Source organism: Chelonia mydas, chromosome 22, assembly GCF_015237465.2.
Source record: "Chelonia mydas isolate rCheMyd1 chromosome 22, rCheMyd1.pri.v2, whole genome shotgun sequence".
In the NCBI taxonomy this organism is placed as follows: Eukaryota; Metazoa; Chordata; order Testudines; family Cheloniidae; genus Chelonia; species Chelonia mydas.
Genome location: NC_051262.2, coordinates 6,563,284 through 6,588,625, shown reverse-complemented (window position 1 = coordinate 6,588,625; position 25,342 = coordinate 6,563,284). Strand labels below are relative to the sequence as shown.

At 44.1% G+C, this 25,342-nt stretch overlaps 1 long non-coding RNA gene and 1 pseudogene across 2 annotated transcripts; one reads left to right on the top strand and one right to left on the bottom strand.

The window, feature by feature from the left end:
- The first annotated feature begins 563 nt into the window (after positions 1 to 563).
- LOC122463540 lies at positions 564 to 6,377 on the top strand. 2 transcript variants are annotated; one of them, XR_006286996.1, is made up of 2 exons: positions 564 to 1,778; positions 2,833 to 6,377. It is a non-coding gene; the product is annotated as an uncharacterized LOC122463540 (long non-coding RNA). The 2 variants fall into 2 exon arrangements; XR_006286997.1 differs by lacking the exon at positions 564 to 1,778 and adding an exon at positions 1,793 to 2,111.
- A 4,864-nt stretch (positions 6,378 to 11,241) lies between these two features.
- Positions 11,242 to 20,593, bottom strand: LOC102929941 (annotated as a pseudogene).
- Between the last annotated feature and the right edge of the window lie 4,749 nt (positions 20,594 to 25,342).

Below are 25,342 nucleotides of genomic sequence, written 5' to 3'. Positions count from 1 at the left end.
ATCAGCCAATAGGAAGCATTTGATCCATTTGTGTACGTCTTCCTCTTTAACTGTTTGCATTAAGCATCTAAAGCACCTGCTTTAAGGTTTTATTCCTCTTTGGACACAGGTGTGTAACTGTGCCTGAAACCAATGGGCATGTAGCAAAGCAAGGCTAGACCCCTCCGGGCTAGATTCACAAACCAACTTCAGCACCATGATGTTAAATGACTGGGATGCACAAAGCCTGAGTTCAGCGCTTAAGGTCCCTGCCCACTGAATGGGAAGAGAGCACCTCAGGTGGGGATTCACAAAAGCCAGCACACCAGATTGCACCTCACCTAAGCTAGCCAATGGCAGGTGCCAGCTAAGGGTGTGCACTAAGCCCCACCCCTATCCGAAATTGGGCTGCTGCAAGGCAAGCCCTTCGCTATTCTGGGCTGCAAACCCTCTCTTGGCATCACACACGTATGCAGTTTTAGCAAGAAGCTTGAGGGGGAAGGAGACCTTCCTTGTAACTGGGTGCAGCGGTCAGGGTACTTACCTGGGATGTGGGACATCCTGCTTCAAGCTTCCCCCTTTCCTGCTGGAGAAAAGGGATTTGTCCTGGGATCTGCCACGTCCCTGGTGAGTTCCCTGAAGCAGGCAGGGGTCTCCCTCAGTCTCCTGTCAAAGCTGTTCCCCTGTTGAGCAATAATGAAATAACAGACTGAGCACGAAACCATGAGTGATGCTTTAGCCTGCTGCTCAGAGCATGCATGCGGGAGGTGGGAGACCCAGGATCTAGAGGAACAGCTTCAGCAGCTCAGACTGCCCCATAGCCCAGGGGCTCTCACTCTTTTCCTTTCTGAACTCCGCCCCTCTCCCTCCAACATGCTCTTAAAAACTCCACAGCCCAGTTGTGCCACAACCATTTTTCTGCATATAAACACCAGGGCCAGTGTTAGAGGGTAGCAAAGAGGGGAATTGCCTGGGGCCCCAAACTAAAGGGGGAACTGCAAAGCTAAGGTGCTCAGGCTTCAGCTTCAGCCCTGGGTGCTGAGACTCGGGGCCCCAGGCTGCAGTTCCATGTGGCAGGGCTTTGGCTCTCTGCCCTGGGGCCTAGCGAGTTTAATGCCAGCCAAGCTTGGCAGACCCCACCCGGAGCCCTGGTTGAGAAGCACTGCCAGAGCCCATTGGTTAGGGCCCGGATCTGAGAGGTGGCAGATCCCAGTTCAAATCCCTGCTGCCCCGCAGGTGGTAGGCGAACTTGAGCCAGGGGGGTCTCACACACCCCTCATGAGTACCCAAACACCTGGGCTACAAGTTATGAGGTAGCAACTCCTCTTCTGTTTTGGGTCATCTCACCGATAGGGGCCCAATCCAGCAGACGAGGTCTGAATGTGCTTACCAGCACAGTCCCCACCAGGAAGAGTCAGAGGAGCAATCTCTCTTTCCCCATCCGTGCTGAGGGGCTGCAGGGTGCTTGCTCAGAAACGGGGGCACCTGCAGGGCCCGGGAGCAGGTGAGCAAGGTTTGGTGAATCCCGGCAGGGCCTAAGTCCTTTTGTGAATCCAGCCCACTGTCTAGGTGTGTGTGTGTGTATTGTGGGTCACTGAGTAGCACCATGGCTAGTTAGTATAATCCGTACACACCACATTATTCTCCCACTTTGCCCCCACTGCCCAGCTCATGCCAGAAAACAATGGCGTCATTGAAGACAACAATGAGGAGAGTAGCCGCATAGTGCCAGCAGACGCACCTGGTGCTGAGCATGATGTTTCCATCATCCGTCTGGTCCCCGTCCAGCCATTCCCATGGTGGGTAGAGCACAAACAAAATCTGTTAAAATAAATTGTTATGTTATTTTCTGGAGAAAAGAACCTAACCTAGCCTCACAGGTATTTAGGCTCCTAACTTCCATTGGTTTCAACGAATGAGCATCTGCGTTTTGGTCTGCAAAGCAGTCACACCTGTGTGTTTGGCATCAGCATCTCACCCATGACCGTTATTGTGTTGGCACAAATTCAGCTTTAGGATTTCACTGTGCAGATCAAATGCTGGAAGCAGCTGGATGGGGAGAGAAGCCCTTGTTTGCAACACACAACAACTGTCAAACCTAGTTGTAAATAGTTACAAAGAGGATGTGAAGGGTAAGTGGAGTTAAATGTGGAAATCCTATATTGGGAAGTGTACAAATCTCACTAACCCCAACCCTTGGAAGCTAATAAATAATGTACTGAAGGGTGGAGACACGGGACTGCCTCCCCCTCCCCCCCCGCCTTTTGGCCCTGGCTCTGCAAGTTGTGGGAATAGGGAAGCTAATGTCTGGGAGGGGTCTGATCAACCACTGGTTTCACATCACTGATTCTGGCCTGGTATAAGTGAAGGGAGCTTCCACAGGGCCTGCTCATCTCTCTGGGCCTGGACTTTGCCCAGAGGCCAGCTGGGAGCTTGGCCTTTGCCTTAGGATCCCTCCAGGCGAGTGTGTGGGGGATGAGCAATGCCCTTTACTGTTGGCATTTCTGAGAGGAGAAGCAAGGGCAGGTGCTGTCTTTCCAACCCACCTCTGAGAGCCAAAAACCAATATTTCGTAAGTGTAGCAGTTTTGAGGAGAAAATCCTTGATCCCAACAAAGAAACTGAGACAAATCTTAAAAAACCCAGGGAAAGCACTATTCCAAAGGGAGACCTGCAGTCTGCCCCATGCACAGCCTGGAGGCAGAGAATACAGAGAGCGTTCTTCCTAAGACGAGCCTGCCTCCTGTTGCCATGGGGATTACCCATTGTGAAGACTGACTGACAAGGAGGGGATTCATCTACCATTAATTATTTTATATACTTTTATCCTGTCATGTCCTCCATCTCCCCCCAGAGTGCTCAACAGGGTCACAACCAGGGTGATGTGACGGGAACAGAATGACTGACCTGCCGGAACCGGGATCCCGCGTGAGGAGAGCATGGGTGCTGAAGAGCTGCAGGACAGGGGTGGCGTGGGATGAACACTTCCAGCCAAAGGCTGAGGGCATCGCCGCCCAGGGCAGCGATCAGCAGCAAGTGGACGTGCTGCTGCAGGGCGGAGCGGCTACAGACGTGCAAGTGGAACAGGAAGTCTGCCAAAATTCAAACCCTATTGTTCAAGTAATAATGTCACTGAGCTGGTGAATCACCAAGGACTGGTCCCCAAGCGTGCATGGAGGTTGGGCTACCATAATGGTGTTGCTGTGTTTCCCCCCCCGTTGCATGTATGTGCAAACTGCTCCTCAGGAAAGGTAAATGAGCACGCCACATGCTCAAGTGTGATGGAACAAATCATAGAGGGGATGGCTTCCCCCCCATAGATAGTCTACTCGAGTTGTAGGGAAAGGGGTAACCCATCCTACATGCTACGAAAAGCACCACCACCACATTATTTACTGTACCTGCAGCCATGTGGTTTGACTGTTTCCCCTCTGTGTGAAAACCCCGTAGTGATACATTGGGTTACTAACCTTCAACAAACGTAGCCTGGGCGAATAGAAAGCGATCCAGCCCCCCGGGGCTACTTGAGATGGAAATAGGTGAGCATGTCCACCTTGCCTGGGAATAGGACGGAGAGGTACATAATCGAATACTGCCAGGTGTTCATGGGAACCCGGGTACGCTCCTTCCCAGGGTACAGATGCAAATGGAGGCCAGTGGGGACAAACTGCTCAGCCAGCATGCCTAGGGATAGAGGCATATGTTTGGCTAGAAAAGAGGCAAACTCAGGGTAGAGCAATAGTCTAGCTTTGGCAACTCCGTGCCAGGACAGGGTGACAGAGGATTAATATCCATTAGCTCAAATGCATGTACCATAGGTAGTGTTTCAAGACACTTCACAGATCGGGTTGGAAAGGAGGAAGGAAAGCATTGGTACTTTCCTCAGGCTCCACCCACTTCAGAGGTTTCTTGCTGTGAATGGTATAGGTCTTTATCATATGGTCATTCCCCATCTGTCTTGCAAGTACTAATATTTAGGACACTTTACATGCCAGCATCCATGCCAGAACTCGCCAGCATTGGCAAAGGATGCTAACAAACATGTGTTTTAAATACTTGTATTTATATGGAATGTAGGAACCTAGGTTCCATTGAACTTCATTGGGATTTAGGCTCCCAAATCATGTAGGGACCCTTTTGAAAAATGTTATCCATAGTCTAAATTTTCAAAAGAGATTAGTGATTTTGGGTGCCTCTGTTTCCAGGTGAGATGAATAGGGCGCAGTTTTCAGAAAACAATGAGCCGTCTGAAAGAACAGGCCCCTTTAAGAGGCATTTTGAATCCATAGTTAGGCACTTAATGGGATGATTTTTGGAAGTGGCTGAAAATTATACTTAGGAAAATTATACTTAGGAAAATTATTCTCAACATGCATCTAAGATTTACCATGACTCAGTTTCCACACAAGCATTCCTCTATTAATGTTGGTTGCATCCAAAATATCAATATAAGCGTATACACCCTTATAGTGTATATCCTTGTAACAATACAGTTATAAGCATTGGCCAAATACTCATAACTGCATCGGGTCTGGGAGACACCTTCCCACCATGGCGTGACTCCAGAGGAGTAAGGAAAAGCTCTGACAAAGAATCCCTAGAAAGAATTGTTTTTATATACACTATAATGAACAAATGATGTCGTTACTGGACTTGAGCTAAAGTCAGCTGAAGCAGTTTTAGGGTTGCACTCTGCTATCTTCAAGGTTTTCCCCTTTTCTCACTTTGCCATATTTTTTCCAGCTACTGGACTAAGCATTTCTAATCAATAATTTACTGTACCAGTTGCCCAATTAACCATGTTTTTTTATTTCCCAAACCTTAAATAAGATAACACTGGTATTCCAAAGGGTCGCTACAAAGTTTAACACACACAATCCTGCTTTCTTGTGAGTCCATTTCTTTTGGTCACATGCTTTGGGCCTATTTCTCCTGGTCATAGCCAAAGTCAATTTAAAACCATAGTTCACTCAGGCCAAATATGGACCATGTTCCTACAGTGCACACAAATCCCATTGAAACTTCTTTTTGCTATCAATGAGATTTGTGCTCCATAAATCACTTTAGGAGCTTTTGAAAATTGCACTGTAATTATGGAGTGATGGGCCTCTTTTTGAAAATTCTGGCCATGTGTTAGGTTGGGCACCCAAAAGCGGAGGCACCAAAAATGGCTACTCACTTTGAAAATGAATTATTATTATTATTATGGGTAAAATTTTCAACAGGACTTAAATAACTTAGCAGCCAAAGTCCCATTTTCAGAAAGGACTTAGGCACTGAGGAGCCGAAACTCAGTGCTCCTGTCATTTAGATGCTTTTGAAAATATTACGCTATATTTTATGCGCACACACAAAATATCAATAGAATTAAAGTACTCCGACGTATGGCATTTTTTTAAGCAGGCCATGCTTGGGGAGTTTGAAGAGTTAGCAACAAGCCATTTTTAAGATATAGGGATCCAGAGCCATACTGGACACCTTGAATCCAATATTTTACAGCACCTTTATAACATTATACCTAACACACAGGTTAAACAGTTTACTTCATACTTTCAGAAACACAATTTTCCATATAGCCTGAGAAGCACTATGAACACAGAGGCCCAACGCATTTTTTGCTACGCCAAGTCATAAGGGAAGGTGTAAATAAGACATTTAATGGAACCTTGACCACAACATTGACGAATGGAGACACTAATTGTCCCTCTATAATACTAATACATACACAGGTGCCCTCTCCTGGTAAACTGTGGGGCGTTATGGGTCAGTTTTGTATATTGCTGTGTCTCGGCATGTTTTTTGGTAGTAAACGTTATGTTAGATTAACATGAATTCGCTTACTGGCAGCAGGCAAGAATTTAAGAAACTTACCCACAAAGGAGAAAATAAGTTTGCCAGCAGCGTCAACAAACTCCAGACTCTGGTAACACCTGTTTGTGCAGCAGGTTTTATTCAGTCTCATCAGCGGGTAGTTCAGAGACCACCACAATCCAAGCATAAGGATTAAAGCATCAGGAAGGGCGTGGCCACCAAAAATTCCCCAGCTCTACGCCAGCTCACTGGAAACCTGGACCTAAAAGGCAAAAACAGGCATTTCAATAGTTCCATGTACAGTAGCGCTGAGCAAATAATGGATTGATTTTTTTTTTTTGATTGAAGCTGACCCTGGGAATCCAGGGGAAAATAAAAATCCAGGGAAATTTGAACAAAAACCAGGTTTTTTTTGCTATTCTTTGTCAAATCAAAAATCTTGAAAACATTTGATTTTGAATCAACTAAATCATTTCAAGTAGATTTTAACAGAATTTTGGAGAGTTTTCTGTTTGTTTCCAGTTAATCAAAACGTTTTGAAATTAATCAAAATGAATTTGACAAAAATGCTCTTGATTTTTTTGGTCCCAAAAAAAAAAAAAAGTCGTCAAAAAAAGGTCATCCAGGTCGACTGTTCAGAAGCCTTGATTTCTTGATTTCCAACGTTTGGCTTCTGACAGATAAAACCTTCAGAGCAAAAGAAAGGAAAATGCCTGAATAAGGTTAATTCTGCCCTTTGAAAACAAATCCTTTAGGAATAGGCGGGGCAGCATCACTAGGATTATAGACATTGTGAAAGGACAATGGGAATATGTTCTTGTGAGCTCTGTAATTAATGTTCTCCTTTATGATGTTCCCATGACTCTTACCGGAATCAGCAAAGTGATAAACACTGGATGGAAACATGCCCATTCCCTGTGGTAGCGCAAAGACTCAGGTAGGGTCCACTCTAAGGAAATCCATCATGTCATTTAGGGTGAGAAAGGAACCATCTTTTTGTTGTGTGTTTGTACAGCGCCTAGCACAATGAGGTCCTGGTCCGTAACTGAGACTCCTAAATGCTACAGTAATACAAATCATAAATAGCTTTATTCAAGTTGACCCCTCTTTAGGGGGCAGTTCTGGGAGAAGACAATACTCAAATGACAAGTGTCTGATTTTCTAATGTGATTGACATCATTAGCTGTGTTTTCTTCAGTTTATTGCTCTGTTGACATTTTTAACCAGGCGGAAACACGGGCCCAAAGTCAGGGATTGCTGTAGGCAGCATTGTTTTGGCAAGTCAATTTTTCTCCTTTCAATTCTTCTTCTGTCCACCAAAAGGGAAAGGATGGGAGGGGCCTGGGTAGCATAACCAATACATCTGATCAAAACCAGGCAGAGAGACCCTGGGTAGTCCCTGTGCCCATCACGAGAGGCTGGAAGAGGCTGCCTGCCTCAGCTACACTGTTTAGATGGCAAGGCAAGCACCCGGTGCGTGAATGGGGTGTATGTGTGGGGTGGTCAGCCCCCTCACCCCAGTCTCTGAGAACTCCTCTTGAGTACTTATTTGGATAAACAGCATATCCAAAGTTACAGCAGTTAGTACTAGGAAGAAGAGCATGGGAGTAGAGCTAAAACTTCATGTTTCTATATACCCCCCTCTTACAGAATCTCTCGACCTCAAACCCCACACACTTTGGCTGAGGGCTATGTGCATATGAGTGAATTTTGAAATCAGGTGACTCTGCATAGGCATCACTGGCCTAATTAAATGGACTTCCCCAGGGATGTCTCCCCACCCAGGCTCTTCACTCCAGATCCATCCTAAGGGCAAACAGTCCTGTCAAACAAACCTGATTCTTCAGAAAGTCTCCAGCACATCATTCGTAGCTATTAGTGCCAACTCCCTGGCCCTTCCCGTTCCCTTACAGGGCTTTCAGAACCAGCCCAGGACTTAGAGTCCCTTTTATATGGGAAGAGATTTACCAGTGCTGCCTTTGCCACTCTGGACGCTTTTTCTCCAATGCAGAGACCTAGGCTGTCATAAATATAAAGGGAAGGGTGAACACCTTTAAATCCCTCCTGGCCAGAGGAAAAACCCTTTCACCTGTAAAGGGTTAAGAAGCTAGGATAACCTCGCTGGCACCTGACCACAATGACCAATGAGGAGACAAGATACTTTCAAAGCTGGAGCGGGGGAGAAACAAAGGTTCTCCCTGTCTGTGTGATCCTTTTGCCGGGAACAGAAAAGGAATGGAGTCTTAGAACTTAGTAAGTAATCTAGCTAGATATGCGTTAGATTCTGTTTTGTTTAAATGACTGATAAAATAAGCTGTGCTGAGGGGAATGTATATTCCTGTTTTTGTGTCTTTTTGTAACTTAAGGTTTTGCCTAGAGGGACTCTCTATGTTTTGAATCTGATTATCCTGTAAGGTATTTACCATCCTGATTTTACAGAGGTGATTCTTTTACTTTTTCTTCAATTAAAATTCTTCTTTTAAGAACCTGATTGCTTTTTCATTGTTCTTAAGATCCAAGGGTTTGGGTCTGTGTTCACCGATGCAAATTGGTGAGGATTTTTATCAAGCCTTCCCCAGGAAAGGGGGTGTAGGGTTTGGGAGGATTTTTTGGGGAAAGACATTTCCAAGCGGGCTCTTTCCCTGTTATATATTTGTTAGATGCTTGGTGGTGGCAGCAATAAAGTCCAAGGGCAAAAGGTAAAATAGTTTGTACTTTGGGAAAGTTTTAACCTAAGCGGGTAAAAATAAGCTTAGGGGGTTTTTCATGCAGGTCCCCACATCTGTACCCTAGAGTTCAGAGTGGGGAAGGAACCTTGACAGTGGGGAAAATAACTGAAATAATTTAAGTTATTTTCAGTTTTTCACTGGTGTCTGTGAAAGACCAGCATGTGCGCTGTGAAGTTAGGCCATTCTGGATACCACAGCATCAGTTCAGTCCCTGTTTATGCATGTTTCATCTTTTCATCCTAGTTTCCATGCTCAGTCCAGATAACAATAAATCTTGGTGTCCTTTAAGCAATATTTTTGGTATCTTTCTGCGGTTTTCATTGTCTTGATATCTTAGAAATATATCACTGTTTGCTTTTGAAGTTTCTTTTGGGTTAGCCTTTGATTTGATTGTGCTCTTTTGACTTCAGGATTTGGGACATCAGCTTCTCCGCTAACACAGTTTTCAACATGTTGTGGATAAAGATAAACATTAGGCTCCCCTTCCTCTTTCTAGAAGGTGGAAGTTAAAACTTCTGCTCCAGTCTTCCAGCTCATTGGATTCTAGCTTCAAAAAGTTGCCACCTTCCTTGGGCCTTTGAATATCTATTTCATTTCCTACTTCTGCTGTCTAAGCCACGGATTCCGCTTTAAGCTTTCTGTGCATTTGGGTTTGTATTAAATCTAATTTGTTATGGGGTTACAGAGACAGAAGATTTTTATCTCTGCAATACAGTTAGTCTTGATTCTGCCTCAAATTCTGGAGCATACTAATTATGTTGTGTATGTCTGCTCAGCCTGGTGCTTCTCCTGGTGCAATACTGGGGATCAGCTCAGAACCAGGCAGAGGTTGCTTTATGAATTGTGTTTTTATGAAAGATACTTAATGGTGCCGCCTAATTTGCAGGTGTTTGCTTTTCCTGATGGTTCATCCACCTCTTTGGGTTTGCCAGAGGATGTTCTTTTTGTTTAAAAGTATTTGGGGCAGCTCATGTTTTGAGTGAATGCAGAGGCATGGTAGTATGTGTTTGCCCTAGTGCCTTCAGATATTATCCATAATTAGAACTGTAAAATATACATGATTAGATCTTAATTCAAAACACTGCTATACATAAGGCTTCAGATCTTGCCTACCTTACTCAGACAAACTGTGCCACTGAAGAGATTGAAATTTGGCCCAAATATTTTGAATAAATGGCCAAGTATTCAAACAGCAGTTGCTCGTGCTAGAGTTAAATTGTAGGTTTTGGCTATCCATTCTTTTATTTTAATGATCTTTTATTATGCAATTTACAGAGAAACCCTCTGTAAGCAGCACTTGCACCACAGTTACACGAACAAATTCCCATCTCTACATACCTACTAGCGAACAAATAGAATAAACTCACCTGAGGAACATTTCTCAGGCCTGATCTACAGCAATTATAGCCACTCAAGGGAGCTGGTTACAACACAATTCTTAATTTGTTGGGTAGCCAAAAGTTTATACACGTTCCCTAGCCTTGGACAGGCCCAAGTGTAGCCCTGTTAAGGAACACAACTAAGATCCCGTCTACTTAGCATTGAAACTACATTATAATCGGGTCAGCGGATAACTGGGTTCTTGACTCGACTTTAGCTGTAGCATTGACAGCTTGGACACAAACAGTTACAGCTCTCAAGCCTGAATCACATGCCTGCAAGCTGAACTTTGAAATGCCACCTTATAAAGCATATTGTATCATCTCCTGAATAAATGAATATTTAATAAACCAGTCTTGTACTCTGTATAGGTAAACTCCACTGAATTAAGCTCCCTGTGGTCTGAATCACACACATGCCCCTCCATGAGTACAATTGGTCTTGGAAAGAAGGTGAGTGTATCTGTGCTTTTAGAGTGAAATTCACCCTTGTGCAGAGGGCCTGCACAAGGCCTATGCACCGTGCAAACTCTCAAAATGGGACTTAAGTGGGGCATAGGCCTTCTACTATTATTTATATTAAAGTAACGCCTACAGGCCCTAACTGAGATTGGGGCTCCACTGTGCTAGGTGCTGTACATACATCTAGGGACAGAATCCCTGCCCCAAAGAGCTGTCAATCAAGGCAAGATAGATAAATGGTGGGAGAAAGGAAGTATCCACATTTACAGCTGGGGAATAGAGAGGCATAGAGAGACTTGCCCAAAGGCATGCAGGAAGGCAAGGTCAGGAACTGAACCCACATCTTCTGAGTTCCAAACTAGTATTTTATCTACAAGGTCCCTTTCTGCCTATTCATTGTTTAGGGGTATCTGGAATCCATAAAGTATGTGTGAAAATATTTGCAAATCCTGAGCATTTTAATGAATTTTAGCATGAATAATCATATGTCTGAAAAACTCATAACAAAAAGTGGATTATTTGCTATTCACTTATTTGTCTTCTGATTAAAAGTTTCAGTCTTCAATTCAGAGAGCAGAAGCAATAGCCAATAACTTAGATACCCACCCCAGACACATACAATAGCAAACAGTTACTTTCAGAAACCAAGTATGTCCCCAGAAATCAGGAAGGATCCATTTGTAAATGATTTGGGAAAGGAGAGGGCATTCAAACATGCTTACAATTTGCAGGAACACCTGTACGTTGTCTTTTTACTTGAAAAATATCTTGCACTTAAAATTCCTCAAGATCTTTAGGAAAAAAAGAAAGTTGCTTGGATTTGTTGTCCTTACTCTTCATCTGATCCATCGGGAAGGACAGTGTAGGAGCAGGTGTCTAACTTCAATTTCTCGATTCCATTCTCTGTGCTTCTAGAGTTTCTCGTGCATCTCTTAAGGCAGCTGTAACAAACAAATGTTGACCAGGTGCAATTAAAAAACAAATGCTGATGCACACCAGAAAGCATGAAATTCACTTCCCTTCCTAGGACTGGCACAACAAACGGTGAGTCCTACTTTAGACTTCTTTCAAAGGGTAAAGTGGGTTTAGAATGGCGTATACGTTTTGCACTGACCCTCTTGCAGGGGGTTGAATTTCACCCACCATGGATAAATTCACCAAGGATTTACCTAGGGGCTCAAAATTCCCTTCTGCATTTTAAAGTAGTTTTTGGACTCTCACCACATTTGTCTAGGTAAACGTAATGTAATACGAAACGTGGGGCTCTTTGCTAGTATTTCCCCCATACGTCCCAAAATGACCATAGTCCAAAAGCTGTGACTTTTTGGTTAACTGCTTCAGTTCACAATTCCTCACCAGAGATTTTTTTTTTTTTTTTTCAGTGCAGCTGGCGCCAACCCTCCCAATATTCCATATAATCACACATATAAGACTGAACCTGGGATGCATTGAAGTATTGGCCACAGTGAAGAGGGTTAAGCAATTCAATGGTCTTCTCTGCTCTTATTATAAAGTATGTTTTCCTCATTGCCTTGTGTGATTGGCCTCAGAATTTCTATAAAAGCAGCAAACACTCAAAGCAAAACATAAGCCCCTCAGTGTATCATGGAACTGAAACCGCTCAGTACCGATTGTGTGTCAGTAACACAAGCCCTGGCTAGTTACTGTATAATACACAAAATATTCTGCCACCCTTGCCCAGCAGCACCACCTACCAGTAAATGATGTGTAGTTATAGACAGTGAAGAGAAGAGCCACTGCATCGTGCCAGAAGCAGCACACGGTGATAAACATGATGTTATCATGGTCAGTCTGGTCCCAGCCTGGCCCTCCCCATGGTGGGTACAGCACAAACCCAATCTGGTTAGAATAAAATGATATATTATCTTTCATATACAGAACCCTTGTCAGCCCACCCAATGCCTATCATCCTTCCACCTCTTCCTCCTCTCATTACAATTAAAGGTGATGGATACTGCAGAAAGGCATTTTCACAAATATGCCATCAAGCTTTTAAATTGATTTTCTTCAACCGTGCCCTTTCCTTTCCATAAATGTTCTGTGACCAAGATTTTCCTGGCATGCGTGAACAAAGCCCACATGCACGAGTGTTTCAGCAAAACAGAATTTAAAATTTGCATGGGCAAGTGTTCGTGTCGGGTGCGTTTGTGTCAGAGATTGAACCACCTCCACGTCAGTGGCTACTTTTGAACACTTGAGTGTCAGCTCTGCACCAGGATGTGGCATCACTGATGGTCCCATTCCAAGTGCCCAAGGCACAACCACTACACAAATGGCTTTTCAGTTCCATTGGGGGGCCGGGGGAGGGAAAATAATTTACAGTGTTTCATTGCCCTCCACCTTAAAAGGAAAGGGAGGGGAATAAAAACACGAGCTGAGAAAAGGGATTTAGAAGAAAAAGGAATTAAATTGATACATTAAACCTGTTTTTTGAGAAAGCTGCTTTTACTCCATTGTCATTTCTGCCCTGGCTTCACCAGTTACTGCTTCCAGTTAATAACAACAGAAAAAACTATACAGATGTCCCAAATGTTCTCTGACTGACTATCTCAAAGCACTTGCGGTTTTACAGATCAGGGGTCTTCCCAGGACCTGAAGTACATTTATAATCAGTCGTAGCTATTTATCTAGATAGCTATGTGACTCGTACAGTGCTTGGCTCCTTAAAATAAGAAGTGTCAGAACAAAGTGCTGGAACAAAAGTATTGGAAATACACCATTCTGGCTCCCCAAAAGAGAGTGCTACCCCAGTGTTCCAGCGACAACCTGAGCGCTGGGCCCATGTCACTATAGCATCTGAGTGCCTGGTGAAAATTATATGCTATGAGACATTCATGATATTCCCCAGGACAATAACATGGTGATCAGACATTGCGATCACAGAATTAACCTTTTTATGATAGCTAATTACCACACAAATGCTTATTTGACTGCCCATTCATTCAATATCACAACATACAGATAAGCATGAGCATTCTCAGCTGGAACAGCACTTATTCAGTAATACAAATACTGTACGTGATTATTGCTTTCTGCTAAACCTGAAGGTAAATATATGAGAAATCTGCTATGGCCTAGAGAAGGAAGAATTACTACAGTCATGCAATTTAAGTAAACCTGATAATGCTCCCTGAAATTTATACCCTGAATGGAGGGAAGGGATAGCAATCTCCAAAAGCTTGATATAGACAGCTTGATATAGACATAAGCCAAAAGTTCTTGGTCAGGACAATTGACCTGCCAGAACCAGGATCCCTGGGTGAGGACCATGCTAACGCTGAAGAGCTCCAGGATGGGGTGATCTCCTATGAACACTTCCAGCAGACAGCAGATGGCAGTGCTAAATATACTGATGAGCAGTAGAAAGTGGATGTGTTGATCCAGTGCAGAGCGGTGCAGGACATGAAAGTAGAAGAGACAACCTGCCAAAATTCAAACTATGTAATTCTGCTTCATTGTTCCTCTTCTAGCCAATTAGCCACCACAGGCCCCTGGAACTCGGGCTGCAATTAACGAAGTATACTTGTCATAATTCTGTGATCTGTGGATTTGGAACTCTTCATGGATGGGACTACTTTACATGTCTGTAGAGCATCTTCGAGTTAGATAGGTCTGATTAATGTAGTTACACCAGAGGGGTGCTCTTCTGAGATTCTTCTCCTTGATTTCTGGGGGTGGGAGGGGAAGAAAGAGAACTACCCCTCTCCCCACAGTATCAACAAAAGAGCCCATATAGTTGGACCTGTTCTGCACTATGTAACAGCTGCTCTATTTCAGCCCAGAGGCGGATTTGTTTCACTCGTGGGTGAAGTGATTCTTGTAACTATAATGGGTCAAATTCTGAAGTCTTTATATCAACAAAACTCCATTTTCCTTGACCCCAATAAGAACTCAGTAAAAACTGAGGAAGGACTTCAGGATTTGGCACAAAGTGTGGGAAGTTGTGTGACTTTTGAAGTGGGTGAAATACTTTTCTAAACAATGAATTATTTAATTACCCTGAATAAAATTTACCAACTTGAATGGAGTCATTCCAGGAAGGATCACTGTGTGTGTTCCAGTTCTAGGAAAGGCGATTCCTATCTGTAATGACTATTTTAAAACTAGACAGATTATTGTGGTTTTGGGTGGCAGAAGATCCATGGTGTTTCATCCCGTTAGTGCATACATGGATGTAATTTTTACTCAATTTTCATCGGGGCGGAGGAAATTGTTCCCCCTACTCTTCCCCCAACCTTCAGCCCACACCTGGGAGGAGGAAGGGAGGCAGAATGGAATCTGAGGCTGTTTATCCATCCCTCATCGCTGGCTGGCTCTTTAGCAGATCAGCTAGGCAGAGGGGAGGCCACTGAAGTTGAAACTTGCTGCCCCTAGGACCACTCTATTCCCTCCTACTGGGCAGCCAGGAGGCTGCTTTCTGGTGCTGGATCAGCTGTTCACCTCCCAGCCCTAGCTCTGAGCAGAGAGCAGGGGCATCCCAGCCAGCTTGGGGGGTGGTGGTGGGGCCCTGAGCTAGCTGCAGCAATCCCCTCCTCCTTCATGAAGTAGGGTGCGGTATGGGAGAGGTGAGTCCGTCCCTGAAAAATCATGAGGTTTTTTTTTAAATCACTATTTTTAAGACAAAGTAATAAACTTGGGATTCTTTTTACTTGTGTTCTGAGCCTTTAGGGTTCATTCCCTTCATGTTTTCAAAAACTTTTTTCTGAAAGCACAAGAGGTAGAAAATTAATTAATTAGTAGCAGTAGTTAAATGAAAGCTTGGAGTCTCTTGCAATAGCACGATGGCAACGCCTGGAGCTTTAAGAAGAAAAGAGGAGACACTTGATAAAATCACAAGAGAGTTGGCCAGGCTGGAGTTGCTGGGCGTGGGACAAAGAGGCTCAGGGAGATTTGGGGAGGAGATGTGTCTGAGCCGGGGGGGAAGGGGAAAAGAGAGCTTGGCATTGGGGAGGATGAGGTGTGGGGCAAGAGGGACTGGAAATCTGGAAGGCAGAGTGAGGGAGGGGATGTTTGGGGAGAGCACTATTCAGAGCCAGAGGAGGAGTCACTAGGGACTTTGTTATTGTGATGTGTTTCAAGTGGGAGGTGCTCAGATACTGCCCCGAGGGCTGATCGTACAACATGCCAAGAGAGATCATCACACTGCCAAGGGCTTCTGTGGAGCTTTGGGGGACTGCGATTCCAGAGCTTAAAGAGATCTGAAAAAAGTGTGTGTGTGGGGGGGTCTGTCATAACCTGGGAGCAGCTACTTTGGTAAGACAGCACTTAAAAGGTGAAAGTGAGCCCCTCAGGGAATGGCTACAGTGCAGCTGGGAGCGAGCCTCCCAACCCAGGGAGACAGACTCCTATTAGCTTGAGAGCCCGAGCTCCAGCTTGCGCTGGCAACATCCACGCTGTTCTAGTCAGCGCCCTAGCTCAAGCCCCCCGTAGCGAACTGTGTGTACCCAGGCTGGGAGGCTCGCTTCCTGCTGCAGTGTAGACATACCTCAGTGACCCCGGTCATTTTAATTTATTGGGAGGGGGGTGTCAGAGACTCCCTGCCACACACACACACAAAGTACCATGGGTCTCCCCACCCACAACTTTGATGACAAAATGTCTCCACTGGGTTAGTGCCTTTCCAGATAGATCTGGCAGGGCTGGAGTGTCAGGCTTTGGGGAACACCGCACTTGGCGAGGTTTGCATCCTCCTCCTCCTCCTCACCTCACTCCTAAGATTACAAACGGGAGCAGAGGTTAACTTAGTTCTACCAACAAATCTCCTTTAGAGGTAACCCGTCCCTCTGCTCTATGGGTATGTCTACACTGGAGGTGTAGGTGTAATTTCCAGCTCAGATAGACATACCCATGTTTTTAATAGCAGTGTCGCTGTGACTCCATGGGCAGTGGGACTGCTTAGCCGTCTGATTATAATCCTGTCCGAGACCCTAAGTATGCACTCAGGGCAGCTAGCCCATCCTGCTGCCTATGAAGCCATGGCTACACTGCTATTTTTAGCATGCTTGCTTGATCAGAGCTAGCATGGATATGTCTACCCAAGCTGAAAATTACACCTTCAACTCCAGTGGAGACACACTCCAAGTACTTTACTAACTGCCACCTTGCAAAGCGATGGACCAGCACAGCATTCCACCTCGAGGAACCTCCAGCCGGCAATCAAACCATCTGGACCGAGAAACTGACCTAAGTGTTTACCCTCCTTGAGAATACATAGAGTGCAGCAGGAATGGCAAAAGGTCTCAGGGAAGCAGTGATCGGAGTACTTTGCATACTTACATTAAGTGGTATGGTTAGCGTAAACAGAGCAAAGGGACATGATGATATAAAAATAGCATGGACATCAAAAGTTATGTAAACTGAAGCCCGGGCTTGCATATTGTACAGGTTATGTCAGACACGATGCTTACTCTTAGTTAGATGGTTAGTTAATGTGCAAAGGAATAAATATGCTAGAGTATAAGGACACAGTTGGAGACTCTCAGGAGAAATCCACCATGACCTGCCTATGCCTCAGGGAAAAGTAACTGATCAATGCCTCTTTCTGTGTGTCTGCCATTCATTGCCTTTATCATAATTGGGAGAAGAAGAAAAATAATCAAGCCAGCAGCCTGCGCCTTATTTGAGAGAGTGCACAGATGCTGTGGAGTTGGCCAAGACAGTGCATCCTGCTCTCGGGCAAAGGAGGACGACAGAGAATAACAACTAGTAGTTGTGGCAGATCTAAGCTGAAATGAAGGTAAAATGCAGAGGGGGAAGCACTACCTGCACATTACAAGGTTGACACCGAACAAGATCAGGCAAGTGCTAATGATGGCAGATTTGCGGGGGTTAATGTAGTAGACAAAGCATATTATCTGAATCTGTTTCATTGACCCAAACTTCAAGAGTACACATCAGGGTCTTTCTTCTCATGTCTCTGGAACCACTCCCAGGGCTGGGGAAATCCCTTGCTGAATCCAAGAGTCAGTAAGGGCACATACTATGTTACAGGAAGAGAATCTTTACTCCGTTGGAAAAATATCACAGATGCTGCTTTGACCTAAAAAGTTACCAAACCTGAAACCCAGCCCTCTTACAGAGCAGCTATTAGTGAAATATGATCTCTTCCGTAAACTGAGTAAACTCACATTTTTAAGGTAGGATTCTTCTAGACCCCCTTGCCCGGCTAGTAGGATTCCCTCACTGTACAGAGCTGGAAGAACAATTTGATAACACAGGTCTGCTGACCACAGAACCATACCTAATCCACTAGCCCACAGTGGTTTTGAAGCAAGAATTTTTACACCCCCTATTCTTTGTCTCCCCCCCCTGTAAAATAGAGATAATGGTATTTTCCATAGGCATTATCTAAAAATATGCAAGATTTTAGCTGCCCATGCTCCTGCTTGCCCTCCCTTGTGCTCGCCCCGATGATGAGTATCTTAAAGAAACACTTCAATTAAATAGGATGTTGCCCCCAGATAATTATGGTATAATATTACCTTAAGGTAGGAACCTGAGAGGCTTTTGCCTATGCCCCTGACAACACATGGGCAATCACAGTGTGCTAGGAGGAAGATACTACAAGCATGCCTATATGGTATCTGAGAGACAAGGTGGATGAGGTAATATATTTGATTGGACCAACTTCTACTGGTGGGCGAGACAAGCTTTCAAGCTTACACAGAGCTTCAGCTGAGTGATATCTGCAAACTTACCATTACCACAAACCCCCTCCATCCCCCCACAAAGAATTAATCAGACACTCAGTGAACTGGATTTGAAGATCCCCTTCTATTGACTTGTTTCCTCATCACTGTGACAGATATTTGACAGCCCAGCTATCGTGCAAACAGCTCAGCCTTATATCGGTGTTACTAACCTTCAATAAACAGCGCCATGAAGCGATCCAGCCCCCGGGGTACCCAGAACTGGAAACAGGTGAGCACATCCACTATGCCGGAGATCCCGAAGAACAGCTACATGGTTGTGTGCTGCCAGGTGGTTAGCATCACCCATTTGTGGGCCTCCTTCTCATAGAGATGTAGGTAAGGGCCACTGGGTGCAAACATCTCACCGAGCATTCCTTAACAACAGAGGCAAACAATGAGTTGGGCCTTCTTCCAAGTGAGGGCATGTTGGAAGGGAGAACGTTTTCAAGGTTAGAGCGACTTTAACAATGCATTGAGAAATCTATTTAGTATCATCAGTCAGTGTTTGCAGGGCTGCCCAGGGGAGGGGGAGGAGCAAAGGGAGCACTTTTTGCCCCAGGACCCCCATTTGAGAGGCCCCCAAACTGCAATGCCATGCATCAGATCATAATGCCTGCAGCAAGGAGCAGGCCCTAGTCCCACAGGACAGGAGCTGCCACTGTGAGGTGAGTGCAGGGCAGACTCGCTTTCCAACCCTGCCCCCACCCCTCCTCAGTGGTCATTTTTTGGAAGGGTAGGAGGCTTCAGTTTCAGATTTTGCCCTGGCCCTCCTTCCTCCCCCCAAAACCCCTCTGTTGTTTTATTGTTTGAGCTGATGCTTCTGAATGTGAAAGACAAATAGCAGTGGCAAAAGCCAGGCATAGTGCAGCCAGATGCTGTGTAAGCTTCCCTCCCACCCCAGCTCTGCCTACACCCTGCCATCTCAAACTGCGGCAAAATCCTACAATTCCAGTCTTGGGTTTCCACACATAGGGGCGAGAATGCATCTTAGTTATAATTTGCTACTCCAGCCATGGGCCTTTTCAAAAGGCCCAGAAAGGATGGTCATGTATCTATGGAATTGGATTGGGGGAAAAAAAGAGAATTTGTACAGAGTCTAGCACACTATGGCTCTGATCCATGACTGAGGCTTCTAGGCACTGCCATAACACAAATGAATAACAGATACAAATTCAACTCCTGGCACTGCCACAGACTTCCTATGTGACCTTGGGCAAGTCACTCAACCTCTCTGAGCCTCAACTGCCCTGTCTGTATAATGGGAAACTACTTCAAATTGATGCTGTGAGGGTAAATCCATCCAAATAAATCCAGATATTATTGTGATGGGTGAGATATACATCTGCTAGATAGACAGACTGCTACTTGTGCCAGGTTTTGTTATATGCTCAACAACAGCTCACTATAGACTGGAATGAGACCAAACTTGTTTGAACACGACTCAGGATTCTAGAGGTGACAGATTTCACGCTAAACCATCTCTAAGCCAGCCAGTCTCCTACCTGTACTCCCCACTCACTCTGTTTTGTTTTGGATCATGCCCCTGTTCATTGGGTATTTAAAGAGTATTGATTTCTGGCTACTTCACAGTTGACTCACTCCTCTGCCCCTTCTTGAGCCCCACATAATCCTGCCATTTTCCTGCCCCACGCAAGGGATAAGGAAACAAGTTAAATTAAGAACACTCCTGCCTGGGTTGGCGAGGATGTGCTATGGTTTTATTCTGAGAATGACAAACTATATCACTGGAATTACAGCCTCAGAAATTAAAGGTTTCAGAGTAGCAGCCGTGTTAGTCTGTATTCGCAGAAAGAAAAAGGAGTACTTGTGGCACCTTAGAGACTAAATTTGTTAGTCTCTAAGGTGCCACAAGTACTCCTTTTCTTTTTTCAGAAATTAAAGTATTTATATTCAGTGGTCACACAAAGATCAAGGTCACAGCAGGACCAAAACCTTGCATGATGTAGAAATTTTAGGACACCTGCATTCCCTAAAAGTGTTACTTCTCTGGACGCAACTCCCATGCAGGGGAAAAGGGGAAAACCACAGAGAAGAATCTTGCTGAAATCACTCATGCGCCAGCGACAGCCGGGTCTGAGTCCAAGCATGTGTGTGTGTCTGCATGATTTATATAATAACTGACTCTTGTCAGCAATTATTGTTGGATTTGTGAGCGGGTGCTGTGTGTGTGTTGGTGGACTCTGATAAACAGGAGGTCAGATTAGATGATACTGTGGTTTCTTCTGGCTTTAAACTGTATGACACATGGATTCGTTTGAATTATTCATTGAGAGCGAGGTAATCCCAGAAGCTGAAAGCGAGATGATAATTGTCCTTACCCAGCAGAGCCCAGAAAGCTTTGGCCATCCCTCTAGGATCTCCAGTCTCTGGAAGCGCAGGTTTGTGCGGACAGAGGGCTTCATCTTCTGATTGAGGTATTTCAGTGGGCATTTCACAGCCCACCAGAGCCCAAAGAGCAGGAAGAAAGTTCCTGGAAGGGTGTGTCCTTGGAAAGTTCCCATCACAGAGACAACTCGCAGGACACCTGGATCTATGAGGCAAACAGCTTATGTAAGAACGCTAGAAGCATGAAGTGACTATTTATATTTGGGTTTTATACTACTGCCCATTGCCATAGTCGTCTGAGGTCCTAATGGTAAAATGTTTTATGAGGCATCTTGTTAAAACATTGGCAGCCCCTCACTCCTCTTCCACCATTTTTCCAGGGTGAAATGATTCACATCCTCCCATCCTTAAAAAAATCTCTATGTAATCTATCAAAAGTCATGAGTCAGACTGCCCAAAAATTAGGAGATTATCTTAAACAAGAATGAGATTTTTTTTTTTAAAAGAAGTGATAAATGGGGGTTATTTTTATTTGCCTTTTGGTATCCAAATCCTTTAGGGTGCATTCAGTTCACATTTTCATGCTTTTTTCTGCAACCATAAGGACTAGAAACTTATTTTGTTTTTTAAATGAAAGCTGAGATTCTTCCATAGTCACATACTTCCCAGAGCTGGAACCTTAAGAAAAACATGAAATATCACAAGATTCATGATAAAATTGCAAGAGATAGCAAGACTACATTCATAAACCCACCACACTCTTGTTCTTTAACTGATACATGTGATCATGGCTTGACTTTTAACAAAAATGTACCAATCCAAGGCAGCAGGCACGGATGAAATTTAGTTAAAAATAATTAAATTCAAATGTAGCAAGCGTCCATAATTAAAGCCTTCCCAAAGCCACCAAAACAGGAAAGCAGAAAGACAAGAGTATTGTAATTAAATACCTTTGATCAAAACGAGGAATGGGTGAACTTGTTCCATCTAATTTCACACACACCTTGAATGGCGTGAGTTCAAGAGGTCAGCTCCATCTCAAATCCACTCTAGAAGCGAAGGGATGAGTTAAGAGAGAAAGATACAGTGAAGGAGAAGGTGGGAAAAGAGCAGATTGCGGACCACATTAAAGAAATGCAAACAACAAATGCATGAGAAAACAGAGCAAACGGGGAGAAAGACAAAATCCTAATGGAAACGACACATTATCTAAAAAGCACCCACTTGTGGCAGCTGATGGGGGGACGGTCCACTTTTCCACACAGCCCAAGTTTTCCTTCAGCTAGAAAGCCATGAAAAATTGAATCAGCTTTGGAATAAAGGTGGGATTTTCCCATTTGTTTTTTAATAGTAGAAGGTAGGGGAAAGGAAAGGTTTGCGAACTCAAACTAGCTTTACAAGCCTAAAATAACATCCTGAGTTGGGACCAAACAAGGACTGAAATTTCCTAGGGGAGTGGGGGGATTTAATTATTGGGTTCACTGTACCTAATTACCACCACTTCATGCCGACTTACCTAGGGGTCTCCTTTTCTCCAGATCCTTTCCTGGCAAGAAATAATCCTGACAACAGCACAAACCCTGATTCTTCTGAGAGGTCTCCAGTCTCCTTAAAGAAAGCGTATGTTTCCTTGCTCTTGTGAGTACTTCTAGGCTGATAGCCCTTTAAATAGACACAGACATTCCCCTTTCGAGTTGGAGGTTAATGGCGGGGAAATTTCTCCTATGCTTTCTGCACCAGATGCTCACTTCCTAGCCTAGCTCTTACAGCGATCAAGGTGCCGCCGTGTCTGTAACAATCTGGATTTGAGCAACAGCAGCAGAAGCACATGCAGGTGAGGCTGTGAAAGAACACCGCAAAAAAAAGACTCCATACCGCATCCAACCTCACCCACGCCATTCAACCCACACAGTTGTTGGTGTCTGTTGCTTGGGGCTCATTTTACTAACCTCTTTCCCAGTTTAAAAAAAGGTAGTCCTCTGCTGCCAGTTTCACAGAGGCCTCCAACTGCTCTTCCACACTGGCCTAAACCATACCAAAGAGTGGGACTATTTATCACAACATTTCCCAAAGTGTGGGGTGTCTCCCCCTGGGGGTGGGACATAAAGGAGTACCCGGGTGGGGTGGGGTACAGAAGATGTATAAAGTGTTATGCCCAAACCTTTAACACCATAAGGTGTAGGGAGAGAGGTGCAATTCATTTCATTTTTCCAATGGCACTCAGGGTTCACACGTTTGGGAAATGCTGCTTTGTGGTAATTTTTTTTTTTAAGCTTCCAGATAAACGTAAACGTGGTGCTGCAAAGAAAATTAACGAGCATGAGGCATGAGAAACAACAATGGAGAGTCTTCAGTATCCAGGAATGTAGCAGTTTAAAGTGATTGGTTGTTTTGTTTATATTAAAAGAGAAACGATGACAATGAGAGAATCACACCAGAGGTAGGCCTGGTTCTGGAAAGACCAAACAATTAAAGAATCAAGACAAAGCCAGAAACACATGTTCACTGGACATGGGCACAGCAGTGACAATGGAATTTGCCAAACTCAGGAAGTTCTGATTGTTACACTTCACGGTAAAGAGATAGGTTAGGTAAAAACATAAAATACTCTTGCTAGAAGGTTACAATATAACATGACTTTATTTCTTAGAATTCAGAACAACTCACAAGAACCCAAAACACAGAGAGAGAGAGAGAGAGAGAGAGAGAGAGAGACCTCCCAACAGTCTTGGGTTTCATGGCACAGACCTACTTTGACCTCCAAAACCCGCCGTCCCAGTTGAAGCAGAACATTTCCTGCATACAGGGCTGCCTGGTGGGGAGGAGCAGTTTGTCTCAGACAATCCCTTTAGAGAGGGCCCCCAAAATGAGTGGCATTGCAACCTGATGCATGGGGTCTCAGTGCCACTCATGTTTGGCCTGACCTCCATTCTGTCTATGGAGGGACAGCTTGGCCAAATCTGAGTGGTGGTCACAATCTCCATGTGCTAGGTCGCAATGCCAATCGAATTTGGTCAGTCCATCCCTCCATCTCCATCTACGGAGGGGCGGATGTTCCAAGCCCGAGTGGTACTGCATCTCACTTTAGCCTCTTGAAACAATGGGAGATATGGAGAAAGCAGGCTGCTCCTTAAAACAGAGAGGCACAACCCACCTCACCTTAATCTATGATAGCTGGCTGCAAACTGTCGGTCTCTGATTTCATGCTTCTGTACAGAGCCCCCTGCCTACAAGCAGGACCAGGAAAATGCTTGAGAATATAAAATGAAAGATCACAATTTTAACATGGTTTTCAATACACCATATTGATGTATCTTGATTTTTAGTAAGGTTTTTGACACAGTTCCACATGACATTCTTATAAGCAAACTAAGGAAATGTTGTTTAGATGAAATTACTAGAAGGTAGGTGCACAACTGGTTGAAAGACCGTGCTCAAAAAATAGTTATCAATGGTTCGCTGTCAAACTGGGAGAGCGTATCTAGTGGGGTCTCACAGAGGACTGTCCTGGGTCTGGTACTATTCAATATTTTCATTAATGGACTTGGATAATGGAGTGGAGAGAATTTTAATAAAATTTGTGGATGACGCTGGGAGGTGTTGCAACATTTTGGAGGACAGGGTCAGAATTCAAAATGATCTTGGCAAATTGGAGAATTGATCTGAAATCAACGAGATGAATTCAATAAAGACAACTGCAAAGTACTTCACTTAGAAGGAAAAAAAATCAAATGCACAACTACAAAATGGAGAATAACTGGCTAGGTGGTTGTATTGCTGAAAAGAATCTGGGGGTTACAGTGGGTCACAAATTGAATCTGAGTCAACAATGTGATGCAATTGCAAAAAAGGCTAAAATTCTGAGGTGTGTTACAAGAGTGTCGTATGTATGACATGGGAGGTAATTGTCCTGCTCTACTTAGCATTGATAAGACCTCAGCTCGAGTACTATGTAGAGTTCTGGGTACCACCTTTCAGAAAAGATGTGGACAAATTGGAGAGTATCCAGAAGAGAGTAACAAAAAAGATAAAAGGTTTAGAAAACCTGACCTATGAGGAAAGGTTAAAAAAAAAAATCTGGGCATGTTTAGTCTTGAGAAAAGAAGACTGAAGGGGGAACCTGATAACAGTCTTCAAATATGTTAAGGGCAGTGTCATAAATATAAAGGGAAGGGTAAACACCTTTAAAATCCCTCCTGGCCAGAGGAAAAATCCTTTCACCTGTAAAGGGTTAAGAAGCTAAAGGTAACCTCGCTGGCACCTGACCAAAATGACCAATGAGGAGACGAGATACTTTCAAAAGCTGGGAGGAGGGAGAAAAACAAAGGGTCTGTGTCTGTCTGTGTGATGCTTTTGCTGGGGACAGAACAGGAATGGAGTCTTAGAACTTAGTAAGTAATCTAGCTAGGTATGTGTTAGATTATGGATTTCTTCAAATGGCTGAGAAAATAGCTGTACTGAATAGAATGAATATTCCTGTCTGTGTGTCTTTTTTGTAACTTAAGGTTTTGCCTAGAGGGATTCTCTATGTTTTGAATCTAATTACCCTGTAAGGTATTTACCATCCTGATTTTACAGAGGTGATTCTACAGAACGTGCCCCCATCTCACAGAACCTAGCACAATGGGGCCCTGGTGCATGACTGAGGCTCCTAGATGCTACCAGCATAGAAATATTGTAATTATTAAACTGCATTTTAAGACCTAGCATCATAGATTTACCTTCTAAAGTAATGTATAATGGCATTAATTGTAAGCCAACCAAATTTTAGATACAATGAAAAAAATAGGTATAGTATATGAAAATTATTTAATCAGTATAAATACAATTTATCTTTTATTAGTAAAAATCAATGTTCAAAGGATCCATATAATCAATAAAATATCATGTAAATACTTTGCCTTGGTGCTAGGGTGACCTGACAG